At 47.6% G+C, this 15,107-nt stretch overlaps 1 protein-coding gene across 16 annotated transcripts in view; it reads left to right on the top strand.

The window, feature by feature from the left end:
* LOC144504463 (plectin-like) overlaps positions 1-12,151 on the top strand; it is a 745,079-nt gene extending 732,928 nt beyond the window's left edge. For all 16 annotated transcript variants that reach the window (XM_078229777.1, XM_078229768.1, XM_078229848.1 and 13 more), the window contains one exon: positions 11,798-12,151. The gene's annotated coding sequence lies outside the window, so the exon portion shown is untranslated. The remainder of the gene's footprint in view (positions 1-11,797) is intronic.
* The last annotated feature ends 2,956 nt before the right edge of the window (positions 12,152-15,107 follow it).

The following is a 15,107-nucleotide window of genomic DNA, read 5'->3' as shown; positions in this document are numbered from 1 at the left end:
CAGTTCCTTCATCCAAGTCATTGATATCAATGATAAACGGTTGAGGCCCCAGAACTCATTCCTGTGGCTTACTAACCTGAAAATTATCCTTTTACCCCAGATACACCCCAAGATAAGGTGAACATTTGGAAGCTTTTTCCCAGGGCAGAAACGACAATTACAAGGGGGCACAAGTTCAAAATAAGGAGGGAATGGTTCAGTGGAGATGTGCGGGGGAAGTTTTTTACACAGAGGGAGGTGGGGGCCTGGAATGCGCTGCCAAGTGAAGTGGTTGAAGCAGTTACATTAGCCACATTTAAGACTTATCTGGATAGACACATGAACAGGCGGGGAATAGAGGGATACAGACGGTTGGTCCAGATAGAACAACATGGTCGGTTCAGGCTTGATGGGCCGAAGGGACTGTTCCTGTGCTGTACTGTTCTTTGTTCTCTGTTCTCTACTTCTTATAGAAACTAGAAGCCATTCGGCCCTTCGAGCCTGCTCCACCATTCATTTTGATCATGGCTGAGCATCAAATTCAATATCCTGATCCCGCCTTCCCCCCAGATCCTTTGATCCCTTTAGCCCAAGAGCTATAGGTCAGACCACATTTGGAATATTGTGTGCAGTTCTGGTCACCTCACTATAAGAAGGATGTGGAAGCTCTGGAAAGAGTGCAGAGGAGATTTACCAGGATGCTGCCTGGTTTGGAGGGTAGGTCTTATGAGGAAAGGTTGAGGGAGCTCGGGCTGTTCTCTCTGGAGCGGAGGAGGCTGAGGGGAGACTTAATAGAGGTTTATAAAATGATGAAGGGGATAGATAGAGTGAACGTTCAAAGACTATTTCCTCGGGTGGATGGAGCTATTACAAGGGGGCATAACTATAGGGTTCGTAGTGGGAGATACAGGAAGGATATCAGAGGTAGGTTCTTTACGCAGAGAGTGGTTGGGGTGTGGAATGGACTGCCTGCAGTGATAGTGGAGTCAGACACTTTAGGAACATTTAAGCGGTTATTGGATAGGCACATGGAGCACACCAGGATGGTAGGGAGTGGGATAGCTTGATCTTGGTTTCAGATAAAGCTTGGCACAACATCGTGGGCCGAAGGGCCTGTTCTGTGCTGTACTGTTCTATGTTCTATGTCAGTTAACCAATCCTTTATCATTGCTAGTATCTTATCCCTTACACATGCAGCCTTTGACGTGACCTGAATGAAATGCCTTTTGGAAATCTCAGTACATTTGGGCAAAAGGGACAATGAAATGTCCAGCAAACAGGGTCATATATGCTTTTTATGCATATATTGGTAGCAAGAGAAAGAGTAGGCCCACTCAAGGACAATGGAGGGAAGTTATGTGTGGAGCCACAGGAAGTGGGTGAGATCCTTAATGAGTACCTTGTATCAGTATTCACCAAGGAGACGGACATGACGGATGTTGAGATCAGGGATAGGTGTGTGAACGCTCGAGAGAATGTCACCATATCGAAGGAGGAAATGTTGAGTATCCTAAATTGCATTGAGACAAGTCCCCGGGGCCGGATGGCATCTATCCCAGGTTACTGTGGAAGGCAAAGGAACATCAGTAGCTAGTGGTGTTCCGCAGGGATCAGTGCTGGGACCTCTGTTGTTTGTAGTATATATAAATGATCTGGAGGGAAATGTGGGTGGTCTGATTAGTAAGTTTGCAGATGACACGAAGATTGGTGGAGTTGCTGATAGTGCCGGGGATCTTCAGAGGATACAACAGGATATCGATAGATTGGAGACTTGGGCACAGAAATGGCAGATGGAGTTTAATCCGGACAAATGTGAGGTGATGCATTTTGAAGGATCAAATTTAGGTGTAAATTATACTGTAAATGGCAGAACCTTAGGAACATTAACATACAGAGGGATCTGGGCGTGCAGGTCCACAGTTCCCTAAAAGTGGCAACACAGGTGGCCAAGGTGATTAAGAAGGTATACGGCAAGCTTGCCTTCATCAGCCGGGGCACTGAGTACAGGAGTTGGGAAATCATGTTGCAGCTATATAAAACCTTGGTTAGGCCGCATTTGGAGTATTGTGTGCAGTCCTGGTCACCACACTACCAGAAGGACAGGGGAGCTTTGGAGAGAGTGCAAAGAAGGTTCACCAGGATGTTGCCAGGTCTCGAGGGTGTTGGTGAGGAGAGGTTGAATAAACTAGGAATATTTTCACTGGAAAGACGGAGGCTGAGGGGAGACCTGATAGAGGGTCTACAAAATTATGAGAGGCACAGACAGGGTGGATAATCAGAGGCTTTTTCCCAGGGTGGAAGTGTCAATTACACGGGGGCACTGGTTCAAGGTGAGGGGGGGAAAGTTTAAGGGAGATGTGCGGGGGAAGTTTTTCCACAGAGTGGTGGGTTTTCTTTGTTCTTTGTACCACATCTACCTGTTCCCCTTTATCCACCTTGCTGCAAATTCCTCAAAATATTATAATAAATTAGTCAAGCGCAATTTCCCTTTTACGAATAAAAGTAGAAACTGCTGGAATGTCACAGTGGGTCTGGTAGCTTCTGTGGAGAGAGAAACAGAGTTAACGTTTCCAATCCAGGTTACTCTTCAGAAGGCTTTCGTGGAAGACAGTGTAGAATATTGTAAAGATTAGAGGTAAGTTGTAATGTAGGTCAGATGGGGGAGACAGTGGTTTAGTGGTATTGTCACTGGACTAGTAATCTAGAGACCCCAGGCTAATGCTCTGGGAGCATTGGGTTCAAATCCCATCATGTCAGCTGGGGGAATTTAAATTCAATTCATAAATAAAATTCATAGTGACCATGAAACCATTATTGATTGTCATAAAAACCCATCTGATACCCTTTAAGGATGGAAATCTGCCGTCCTTACCTGGTCTGGCCTACATGTGACTCCATATCCACAGCAATGTGGTTAACTCTTAAATGCCTCTGAAATGGCTGAGCGAGACACTCAGTTCTGTAAAACCACTATGAAGTCTACAAAAAGGAACGAAACCAGATGAATCACCCAGCATCAATCTAGGCACTGGAAGTGACAAAGGCAAACTCAACCCTGCCGACCCTGCAACATCCTTACTGGCATCTGGGGACTTGTGCCAAAATTGGAGAGCTGTCTCACAGACTAGTCAAGCAACAGCCTGACACAGTCATACTCCTGGACACCAGCATCCCTGGGTATATCCTGTCACCTGCTACCACTATATTTCTATTTACTACCATGCTTGAATGGCTTCCTGTACCATGGTGCTTTGGAGCTTACTTCCATCCTGCAACCCTCAGTCCTGTGACTTGTCATCAGAACTGGCCTACATTAGAATGCTCACAATGTGGTCTGCTGAACACTGGAGAAACCAAACATACATTCGATGGCCACTTTCGGCAACCTGCCTTCAGTCTGCAGGTAATGACCCTGGCTGTCCAATGGGATGTCATGGGGTGCAGAGGAGATTCACTAGGTTGATTCCGGAGTTGAGAGGGTTGGCTTATGAGAAGAGACTGAGTAGACTGGGGTTATACTCATTGGAATTCAGAAAAATGAGGAGAGATCTTATAGAAAGATATAAGATTACGAAGGGAATCGATAAGATAGAAGCAGGGAAGTTATTTCACTGGCGGGTGAAACTAGAACTAGGGGGCATGGCGTCAATAAGGGGGAGCAGATTTAGGACTGAGTTGAGGAGGAGCTTCTTCACACAAAGGGTTGGGAATCTGTGGAATTCCCTGCCCAATGAAGCAGTTGAGGCTACCTCATTGAATGTTTTTAAGGCAAGGATAGATAAATCTTTGAACAGTAAAGGAATTAAGGGTTATGGTGAGCGGGCGGGTAAGTGGAGCTGAGTCCACGAAAACATCAGCCATGATCTTATTGAATGGCGGAGCAGGCTCGAGGGGCCAGATGGCCCACTCCTGCTCCTGGTTCTTATGCTCTTATTTCAATGACCTTGACTGTCCAATAGGCTACCATTTTATTTCTCATTTTTATGAAGTGATCTGATTTGATTTGATTTATTATTGTCACGTATTGGTATACAGTAAAAAGTATTGTTTCTTGCGTGCTATACAGACAAAGCATACTGTTCATGGAGAAGGAAAGGAGAGAGTGCAGAATGTAGTGTTACAGTCATAGCTGGGATTTAGAGAAAGATCACCTTAATGTAAGGTAAGTCCATTCAAAAGTCTGGCGGCACGGTAGCACAGTGGTTAGCACTGCTGCTTCACAGCGTCAGGGTCCCGGGTTCGATTCCCGGCTCGGGTCACTGTCTGTGTGGAGTTTGCACATTCTCCTCGTGTCTGCGTGGGTTTCCTCCGGGTGCTCCGGTTTCCTCCCACAGTCCAAAGATGTGCGGGTTAGGTTGATTGGCCAGGTTAAAAATTGCCCCTTAGAGTCCTGGGATGCGTAGGTTCGAGGAATTAGCGGGTAAATATGTGGGGGTAGGGCCTGGGTGGGATTGTGGTTGGTGCAGACTCGATGGGCCAAATGGCCTCCTTCTGCACTGTAGGATTTCTATGATTTATTCAGCAGCAGGGAAGAAGCTGTTCTTGAGTCGCTTGGTACGTGACCTCAGACTTTTGTATCTTTTTCCCGAAGGAAGAAGGTGGAAGAGAGAATGTCTGGGGTGTGTGGGGTCCTTAATTATGCTGGCTGCTGTCCTGAGGCAGCGGCAAGTGTAGACAGAGTCAGTAGATGGGAGGCTGGTTTGCGTGATGGACTGGGCTTTGTTCACAACCTTTTGTAGTTTCCTGTAGTCTTGGGCAGAGCAGGAGCCCATACCAAGCTGTGATACAACCAGAAAGAATGCTTTCTGTGGTGCATCTGTAAAAGTTGGCGAGAGTTGTAGCTGACATGCCAAATTTCCTTAGTCTTCTGAGAAACATGAGGCGTTAGTGGGCTTTCTTAACGATAGTGTCAGCATGGGGGGGACCAGGACAGGTTGTTGGTGATCTGGATTCCTAAAAACTTGAAGCTCTCGACCATTTTCACTTTATCCCCATTGATGTCGACAGGGGCATGTTACTCTTCACGCTTCCTGAAGTCGATGACTATCTCCTTCTCTGCTCCATATTGCCTCCTTTCCATCTTTTGTTTCTTTTCTTTGCCCCATCACCATTGCCTTCGGGCGTAGAAACATAAATCTTCTCTCTAGTCTGTCACTATCACAGACCTTCCTTTGTCTTTGCTCCATCCATCCTTGTTTCTGTCACCATCGATGTAGTGGCATTGTTACTGGACTAGTAATCCAGAGACTCCGGGGACCTAGGTTCAAATCCCACCACAGCAGATGGTGAAATTAGAATTCAATAAAAATGTCGAATGAAAGGTCTACTGATGACTATGAAACCATTGTCGATTCTTGTAAAAACTCATCTGGTTCATTAATGTCCTTTAGGGAAGGAAATCTGCCGCCCTTACCCGGTCTGACCTACATGTGACTCCAGATCACAGCTATATAATAAAAGTAAATTACTGGGGAATATCGAAACAAAAACAGAAAATGCTGGAAAATCTCAGCAGGGCTGACAGCATCTGTGAGATAGAATAGAGCCACGATGACCCTTTGTCAGGACTAAAGACAAATAGGATGCGTTTATACTCTTGTGGAGGGGGAGGAGCCAGTGATAGGCAGAGACTCAGGGTAGACAGACACAGATGTCATAGACAGAAAGACAAAGGGAATGAAAATGGTGGTGATTGTAGCTAAGAATTATTGCTGATAGTTCAGAGATCAGAATGTGTAAATGGCAGCGTGTCAAAGGACAGCTAGAGACAGATAATAGATGGCCCTAGTGGGAGGAGGGCGGGAGAAGGTGGTAAGGGAAAAAAGATGGAAAGTGGGATAAAAAAGGGACGGAGAAATGAATAAATGGAAGAGATGAAAATAAATGGATAGAAATAAAACATGGGGAGTAAGGAGGAGAGAGTTCGTTCTCTGAACTTGTGAACTCAATGTTCAGTCCAGAAGGCTGTAAAGTGCCTCAGCAGAAGATGAAGTGCTGTTATAGAATCATAGAATCCCTCCAGTGCAGAAAGAGGCCATTCAGCCCATCAAGTCTGCACCGACCACAATCCCACCCTATCCCCATCTCCCCCTGCATTTCCCCTAGCTATTTCCCCTGACACTAAAGGGCAATTTAGCATAGCCAATCTACCTAACCAGCACATCTTTCAGACTGTGGGAGGAAACCGGAGCACCCGGAGGAAACCCACGCAGACACGGGGAGAATGTGCAAACTCCACACTGACAGTGACCCAAGCCGGGAATTGAACCCGGGTCCCTGGCGCTGTGAGGCAGCAGTGCTAACCACTGTGCCATCGTGCCACCTAGTTCCTGTTCCTCCAGTTTGTGTTGGGCTTCACTAGAACATTGCAAAAAGGCCAAGGACAGACATGTGGACAGGAGAGTAAGGTGGTGTGTTGGAATGGCAAGCGACAGGGTGTCTGGTCCTTTTTGCTGAACTTTGTTCAACAAAGTAGTCACCCAGTCTGCGTTTGGTCTCTTTAGATCCGTAGCAATGTGGTTGATTCTGTAACTCCCTCTGAAATGGAGGGCAGTTAGGGTCAGCGACATAGCTTTTCTATGTTCTATCCCAGAAATGAATTTTAGAAATCGTGCTGATTCCTTCCGGCATTTCTCTTTTCAGCAATGCAAGGATTATTTCTTAACAACCACTGAATAATTTGAATTTCATTAGCCAAGGGACAGACTTACCTGGATAGTCACATGAGCAGCCTGGGAATGGAGGGATACAAACGATTGGTCTAGTTGGACCAAGGAGCGGCACAGGCTTGGAGGGCCGAAGGGCCTGTTTCCTGTGCTGTACTGTTCTTTGTTCTTTGTTAGAACTGAGCTGAGGGACATAGGTTTGATATTGGACATCATTGGGCATCATTTTGAGAAAAGGAATACAGAATTAGAAATATGATGAGTTTTCACCTAACCAGCCCCTTCTAGCAAAATAGAGCAGCCCATTCGATAGATTTGTGCCTGAAACTATTTCTCTCAGAATAAAATCGGCCACGAGGTCGAGAATTGACCCATGTGCTGTCCGACTTGATAAACTCAGTCAGGTTCTGAGTGACTCAGAGAGCAGACATTACTGTCCCAGAGACCAGGAACAGCCAGTTAACTGCTTTCATGTTCAGATCCCTCTCTGCAGGTGCAATCAAGAGCTTTAAGTCTTGGATTCTTCCTAAATTATTAAAATAAATGGAGCACCCTGCAAACACCTGGAGATGACCCAGCGAGGGGCCAGGGTGACAGAGCTGTAAGGGTCATGTCCAGAATGAGGGATAAACACAGTAAGAAGTTTAACAACACCAGGTTAAAGTCCAACAGGTTTATTTGGTAGCAAAAGCAGAATGAGGGGTCACAGGGTTCAGAGTTCATAGAACATAGAACATAGAACATTACAGCGCAGAACAGGCCCTTCGGCCCACGATGTTGCACCGACCAGTTAAAAAAAAAACTGTGACCCTCCAACCTAAACCAATTTCTTTTCGTCCATGAACCTATCTACGGATCTCTTAAACGCCCCCAAACTAGGCGCATTTACTACTGATGCTGGCAGGGCATTCCAATCCCTCACCACCCTCTGGGTAAAGAACCTACCCCTGACATCGGTTCTATAACTACCCCCCCTCAATTTAAAGCCATGCCCCCTCGTGCTGGATTTCTCCATCAGAGGAAAAAGGCTATCACTATCCACCCTATCTAAACCTCTAATCATCTTATATGTTTCAATAAGATCCCCTCTTAGCCGCCGCCTTTCCAGCGAAAACAATCCCAAATCCCTCAGCCTCTCCTCATAGGATCTCCCCTCCATACCAGGCAACATCCTGGTAAACCTCCTCTGCACCCTCTCCAAAGCCTCCACATCCTTCCTGTAATGTGGGGACCAGAACTGCACACAGTACTCCAAGTGCGGCCGCACCAGAGTTGTGTACAGTTGCAACATAACGCTACGACTCCTAAATTCAATCCCCCTACCAATAAACGCCAAGACACCATATGCCTTCTTAACAACCTTATCTACTTGATTCCCAACTTTCAGGGATCTATGCACACATACACCTAGATCCCTCTGCTCCTCCACACTATTCAAAGTCCTCCCGTTAGCCCTATACTCAACACATCTGTTATTCCTACCAAAGTGAATTACCTCACACTTCTCCGCATTAAACTCCATCCGCCACCTCTCGGCCCAACTTTGCAACCTGTCTAAGTCTTCCTGCAAACTACGACACCCTTCCTCACTGTCTACCACACCACCGACTTTGGTGTCATCAGCAAATTTGCTAATCCACCCAACTATACCCTCATCCAGATCATTAATAAATATTACAAACAGCAGTGGCCCCAAAACAGATCCCTGAGGTACACCACTTGTAACCGCACTCCATGATGAATATTTACTATCAACCACCACCCTCTGTTTCCTATCCGCTAGCCAATTCCTGATCCAATTTCCTAGATCACCCCCAATCCCATACATCTGCATTTTCTGCAGAAGCCTACCATGGTGAACCTTATCAAACGCCTTACTAAAATCCATATATACCACGTCCACTGCCTTGCCCCCATCCACCTCCTTGGTCACTTTCTCAAAAAACTCAATAAGGTTAGTAAGGCACGACCTACCTGCCACAAAACCATGCTGACTATCACCTATCAATTCATTACTCTCCAAATAACTATAAATCCTATCCCTTATAATTTTTTCCAACATCTTGCCGACAACAGAAGTGAGACTCACCGGTCTATAATTCCCGGGGAAGTCTCTGTTCCCCTTCTTAAACAATGGGACAACATTCGCTAACCTCCAATCTTCTGGTACTATACCAGAGGCCAACGACGACCTGAAGATCAGAGCCAGAGGCTCTGCAATCACTTCTCTTGCCTCCCAGAGAATCCTTGGATAAATCCCATCCGGACCAGGGGATTTATCTATTTTCAGACCCTCCAGAATATCCTGCACATCCTCCTTATCAACTGTAATACTGTCTATTCTACTCCCTTGCAACCCAGTGTCCTCCTCAGCTATATTCATGTCCCCTTGCGTGAACACCGAAGAGAAATATTGGTTCAATGCCTCACCAATCTCCTCCGGTTCCACACATAACTTCCCTCTGCCATCTATAACTGGCCCTAAACTTGCCCTAACCAACCTTCTGTTCTTGACATACCTATAGAACGCCTTAGGATTCTCTTTAACCCTATCCGCCAAAGTCTTCTCATGTCCCCTTTTAGCCCTTCTAAGCTCGCTCTTCAACTCCCTCTTAGCCAATCTAAAGCTTTCTAGTGCACTACCCGAGTGCTCACGTCTCATCCGAACATAAGCCTCCTTTTTCTTTTTAACCAACAAAGAAACTTTTTTGGTGCACCACGGTTCCCTAGCCCTACCAATTCCTCCTTGCCTGACAGGGACATACCTATCACAGACTCGCAGTAGCTGCTCCTTGAAAAAACTCCACATGTCGGACGTTCCCAGTCCCTGTAATCTCCTAGTCCAACCTATGTTTCCTAATTCTCTCCTAATAGCCTCATAATTACCCTTCCCCCAGCTAAAACCACTGGCCCGAGGTTCATGCCTATCCCTTTCCATCACTAAGGTGAACGTAACCGAATTGTGGTCACTATCACCAAAATGCACACCAACTTCCAAGTCTAGCACCTGGTCTGGCTCATTTCCCAGCACCAGATCCAATATAGCCTCACCTCTAGTTGGCCTGTCTACATACTGAGTCAAAAAACCTTCCTGCACGCTTTGAACAAAAACTGACCCCTCTAACGAGCTAGAGCTATAACAATTCCAGTCAATATTAGTCAAGTTAAAATCCCCCATAACAATTGCCCTATTACTTTCACTCCTAAGCAGGATTGACTCCGCAATCCTTTCCTCAACCTCTCTAGAACTTTTAGGAGGTCTATAAAAGACTCCCAACAGGGTGACCTCTCCTCTCCTATTTCTAATCTCCGCCCATACTACCTCAACAGATAAGTCCTCATCAAACCTCCTCTCTGACACTGTGATACAATCTCTGACCAATAATGCTACCCCTCCCCCTCTTCTACCTCCTTCCCTACTTCGACTAAAACATTTGAACCCCGGGACCTGCAGCATCCATTCCTGCCCCTGCTCTATCCATGTCTCTGAAATAGCCACAACATCGAAGTCCCAGGTACTGATCCACGCTGCAAGTTCACCCACTTTATTGCGAATACTCCTGGCATTGAAGTATACACATTTCAAACCCTGCTCCACCCCACCTCTGCAATGCCGTGCATTGCAGTCCCCATCCATGCATCCCTCACTTTCAGCCCCACTACTCAGGATCCCTCCCCCCCCCCGAATCAGTTTAAACCTCCCTGCATGGCCTTAGCAAATTTACCCCCCAGGATATTGGTCCCCTTCTGATTAAGGTGTAGACCATCCTTCTCATAGAGGTCACACCTTCCCCAGTACGAGCCCCAATTGCTTAAGTACCTGAACCCCTCCCTCCTGCACCATCCCCTCAGCCATGAATTCAAACCTTCCCTCTCCCTATTCCTCTCTAAACTATCCCGTGGTACAGGCAAGAGTCCAGAGATAACCACTCTGTCAGTCTTGGCCTTTAGTTTCCACCCCAACTCCATAAATCCCTGCCTAATATCCCCTTCCCCTATCCTCCCTATGTCGTGTGTCCCCACATGTACAATAACTTGTGGTTTATCTCCCTCCCCCCTAAGAGTCCTGAATACCCTGTCAGACACATCCCGGACCCCAGCCCCTGGTAGGCAACACACCAACCCTGAGTCCCTACCTTTAGTTCCGACCCTCCTATCTGTCCCCTTAATTGTGGAGTCCCCAATCACAAGGCCCAGTCTTTTACAGCCCCTAACCACCTGAGCTTTCTCACTCGGCTCACCCCCAGAGATCTGCTCTCTATGCTCAGTTGATTCCTCCTCAACTGTAGCCTCCAGCACCGAAAACCTATTATGGAGGGGAACCGCCCCAGGGGATTGTCTTCCCGATTGCTTCTTACCCCTCCTCCTGGCATTGACCCAAGCCTCATTTCTAGGAGTTACTATTTCTCTATAACTCCTATCAACTTCCACCTCCGCCTCCCGAATTATGCGGAGTTCCTCTACCTCCCCCTCCAGCTCCTTTACACGCTCCTCCAGAAGCTGCAATCTAATGCACTTCTTACAACTAAAATCTCCTGAAACACTACTGGATTTCCTCACCACATACATCCCACAGGAGATGCAGCATACTGCCTGAACTGCCATCCCTGAAGCCATTACCAGCAAGAAAAAAAGAAAACAAAAAAACTTCCCCACACTTATAATTAGGTTAGAGGAGGATGGAAGGGTGGGATCCTCTACCAGTGTAGAGGATCGGGTATCTCCTCTGCACCAATTTATAGGGCTAGGGGCCCGAGAGAAAAAAAAAAAAACTACTACTGAGGGGGAACCACCCAGGTAACTGACTTTTAAAGTTAAAATAAAAACCCTTCCCAGACTCCTTTGCTGCCCACTTCTAGTTTTCACTTAAACTTGAAAAACTGCTGTTAAAGTAAAGGCCAAAAAAATACACACACTAGCTGACTAATTAAATAAATAAACAATTCAATTAATCCAATTAATCTCTTACCAGCACTGCTGCTTTTCAATCACCCCTCTCAGCTTGCTCCAGTGGATCAATGTGGCATTGGCTTCAGAATGTGCTGTTTTCTCGATCATCGATTCAATTCATTTCACACTCACTGTCTCGAATGTCTCTTTTGTTGAGTTGAAGTTGTTCATCGTCCTAAAAGCTGTTCTCTTTTCCATTTTAGTTCCTGTGAACACCTCGTTACAGACGGTGGTGTCAGTGCCACAGTGTTTGACACCCAGGACAGAGTTAAACCTTCACACAGACTGAGCCTCCACAAGGCCGTCACACCAGAACATTCCGGAAACTCAGCGGAGGCAAGGAAAGAATCATGGGAGGTTCATTGTTTCTGAAAATGGCTTCTTTCATCTCCGAACCCTAAGGACTCAGTACCCAGTTACACACCTCGTATGGAGCAGAATAAATCTCAAGAACTGGAACTCAGATAGTGCCCCCTCAGAGTGATGGACAGCCCTGTCCCAACTTGTCTTTTATTGATCTGTTTGTGTTCTGTTCAAATTTAGTGTATTTTCATCTACCTTTCTGTTGTTGATGTATTTTTTTGCTATGCATGCCTTACTAACTCATTCAGGAAATCCCCTAGCGTTTGAATGAGCCTGTTTATATCTAAACAGCGAGTTTAACATACTAACTGATTGCAAGCCATAAAACCCATGCAGAGATAAAACTCCAACATCAGCTTAAAGAAGATGAGTTGTTCAAGGATGCCTCAATGCAAAGGGACAATAAAAGAGACATTAATATATAAAACAAGCAAAACTTTCTCCAGTTGCTCATAGTGAACAACAGCCCCATGACAATACTGACAAGAACCAGTGCCCAGCACCCAGTGTCAGCACAAGGATTTCAGAGGAGTGACGTAAAGCGGTACACTCACAAACATTGAGGATCTGCCTATTGCTATATAACAATGGGTTACAGTACTGGTGGGGACGGGTCTGTCACTGTATAACACTGGGGTACAGTACTGCTGGGGCCGGGTCTGTCACTGTGTAACACTGGGGTACAGTACTGGTGGGGACGGGTCTGTCACTGTATAACACTCAGGTACAGTACTGGTGGGGACGGGTCTGTCACTGTATAACACGGGGGTACAGTACTGGTGGGGACGGGTCTGTCACTGTATAACATTGGTGTACAGTACTGGTGGGGATGGGTCTGTCACTATAACACTGGGGTACAGTACTGGTGGGGACAGGTCTGTCGCTGTGTAACACTGGGGTACAGTAGTGGTGGGGATGGGTCTGTCACTGTATAACACGGGTACAGTACTGGTGGGGACGGGTCTGTCACTGTATAACACTGGGGTACAGTACTGGTGGGGATGGGTCTGTCACTGTATAACACTGGGGTACAGTACTGGTGGGGACCGGTCTGTCACTGTATAACACTGGGGTACAGTACTGCTGGGGCCGGGTCTGTCGCTGTATAACACTGGGGTACAGTACTGGTGGGGACGAGTCTGTCACTGTATAACGCTGGGGTACAGTACTGGTGGGGCCAGGTCTGTCACTGTATAACACTGGGGTACAGTACTGGTGGGGACGGGCCTGTCACTGTATAACACTGGGGTACAGTACTGGTGGGGACGGGTCTGTCACTGTATAACACTGGGGTACAGGACTGGTGGGGACGGGTCTGTCGCTGTATAACACTGGGGTACAGTACTGGTGGGGACGGGTCTGTCACTGTATAATGCTGGGGTACAGTACTGGTGGGGCCAGGTCTGTTGCTGTATAACACTGGGGTGCAGTACTGGTGGGGATGGGTCTGTCACTGTATAACAGGGAATACAGTACTGGTGGGGACGGGTCTGTCACTGTATAACACTGGGGTACAGTACTGGTGGGGCCGGGTCTGTCACTGTATAACACTGGGGTACAGTACTGGTGGGGCCGGGTCTGTCACTGTATAACACTGGGGTACAGTACTGGTGGGGCCGGGTCTGTCACTGTATAACACTGGGGTACAGTACTGGTGGGGCCGGGTCTGTCACTGTATAACACTGGGGTACAGTACTGGTGGGGCCGGGTCTGTCACTGTATAACACTGGGGTACAGTACTGGTGTGGACGGGCCTGTCACTATAACACTGGGATACAGTACTGGTGGGGACGGGTCTGTCACTGTATAACACTGGGGTACAGTACTGGTGGGGCCGGGTCTGTCACTGTATAACACTGGGGTACAGTACTGGTGGGGACGGGTCTGTCACTGTATAACACTGGGATACAGTACTGGTGGGGACGGGTCTGTCACTGTATAACACTGGGGTACAGTACTGGTGGGGACAGGTCTGTCACTGTATAACACTGGGGTACAGTACTGGTGGGGCCGGGTCTGTCACTGTATAACACTGGGGTACAGTACTGGTGGGGCCGGGTCTGTCACTGTATAACACTGGGGTACAGTACTGGTGTGGACGGGTCTGTCACTGTATAACACTGGGGTACAGTACTGGTGGGGCCGGGTCTGTCACTGTATAACACTGGGGTACAGTACTGGTGGGGGCGGGCCTGTCACTATAACACTGGGGTACAGTACTGGTGGGGACGGGTCTGTCACTGTATAACACTGGGATACAGTACTGGTGGGGACGGGTCTGTCACTGTATAACACTGGGGTACAGTACTGGTGGGGCCGGGTCTGTCACTGTATAACACTGGGGTACAGTACTGGTGGGGCCGGGTCTGTCACTGTATAACACTGGGGTACAGTACTGGTGTGGACGGGCCTGTCACTATAACACTGGGATACAGTACTGGTGGGGACGGGTCTGTCACTGTATAACACTGGGGTACAGTACTGGTGGGGACGGGTCTGTCACTGTATAACACTGGGGTACAGTACTGGTGGGGACGGGTCTGTCACTGTATAACACTGGGGTACAGTACTGCTGGGGCCGGATCTGTCGCTGTATAACAATGGGGTACAGTACTGGCGTGGACATGACGGTCACTGTATAACACTGGGGTACAGTACTGCTGGGGCTGGTCTGTCGCTGTATAACACTGGGGTGCAGTACTGCTGGGGACGGGTCTGTGTAACACTGGGATACAGTACTGGTGGGGACAGGTCTGTCACTGTATAACACTGGGGTACAGTACTGGTGGGGCCGGGTCTGTCACTGTATAACACTGGGGTGCAGTACTGGTGGGGACGGGTCTGTCACTGCATAATGCTGGGGTACAGTACTGGTAGGGCCAGGTCTGTCACTGTATAACACTGGGGGACAGTACTGGTGGGGACGGGTCTGTCACTGTATAACACTGGGGTACAGTACTGGTGGGGATGGGTCTGTCACTGTATAACACTGGGGTGCAGTACTGGTAGAGACGGGTCTGTCGCTGTATAACACTGGGGTACAGTACTGGTAGAGACGGGTCTGTCGCTGTATAACACTGGGGTACAGTACTGGTGTGGACAGGTCTGTCTCTGTATAACACTGGTGTACAGTACTGGTGGGGCCAGGCC

Source organism: Mustelus asterias, chromosome 2, assembly GCF_964213995.1.
Source record: "Mustelus asterias chromosome 2, sMusAst1.hap1.1, whole genome shotgun sequence".
NCBI classification, from domain to species: domain Eukaryota; kingdom Metazoa; phylum Chordata; class Chondrichthyes; order Carcharhiniformes; family Triakidae; genus Mustelus; species Mustelus asterias.
Note: the sequence above shows the minus strand (reverse complement) of the source record. Positions and strands in the feature narration are given on the sequence as shown.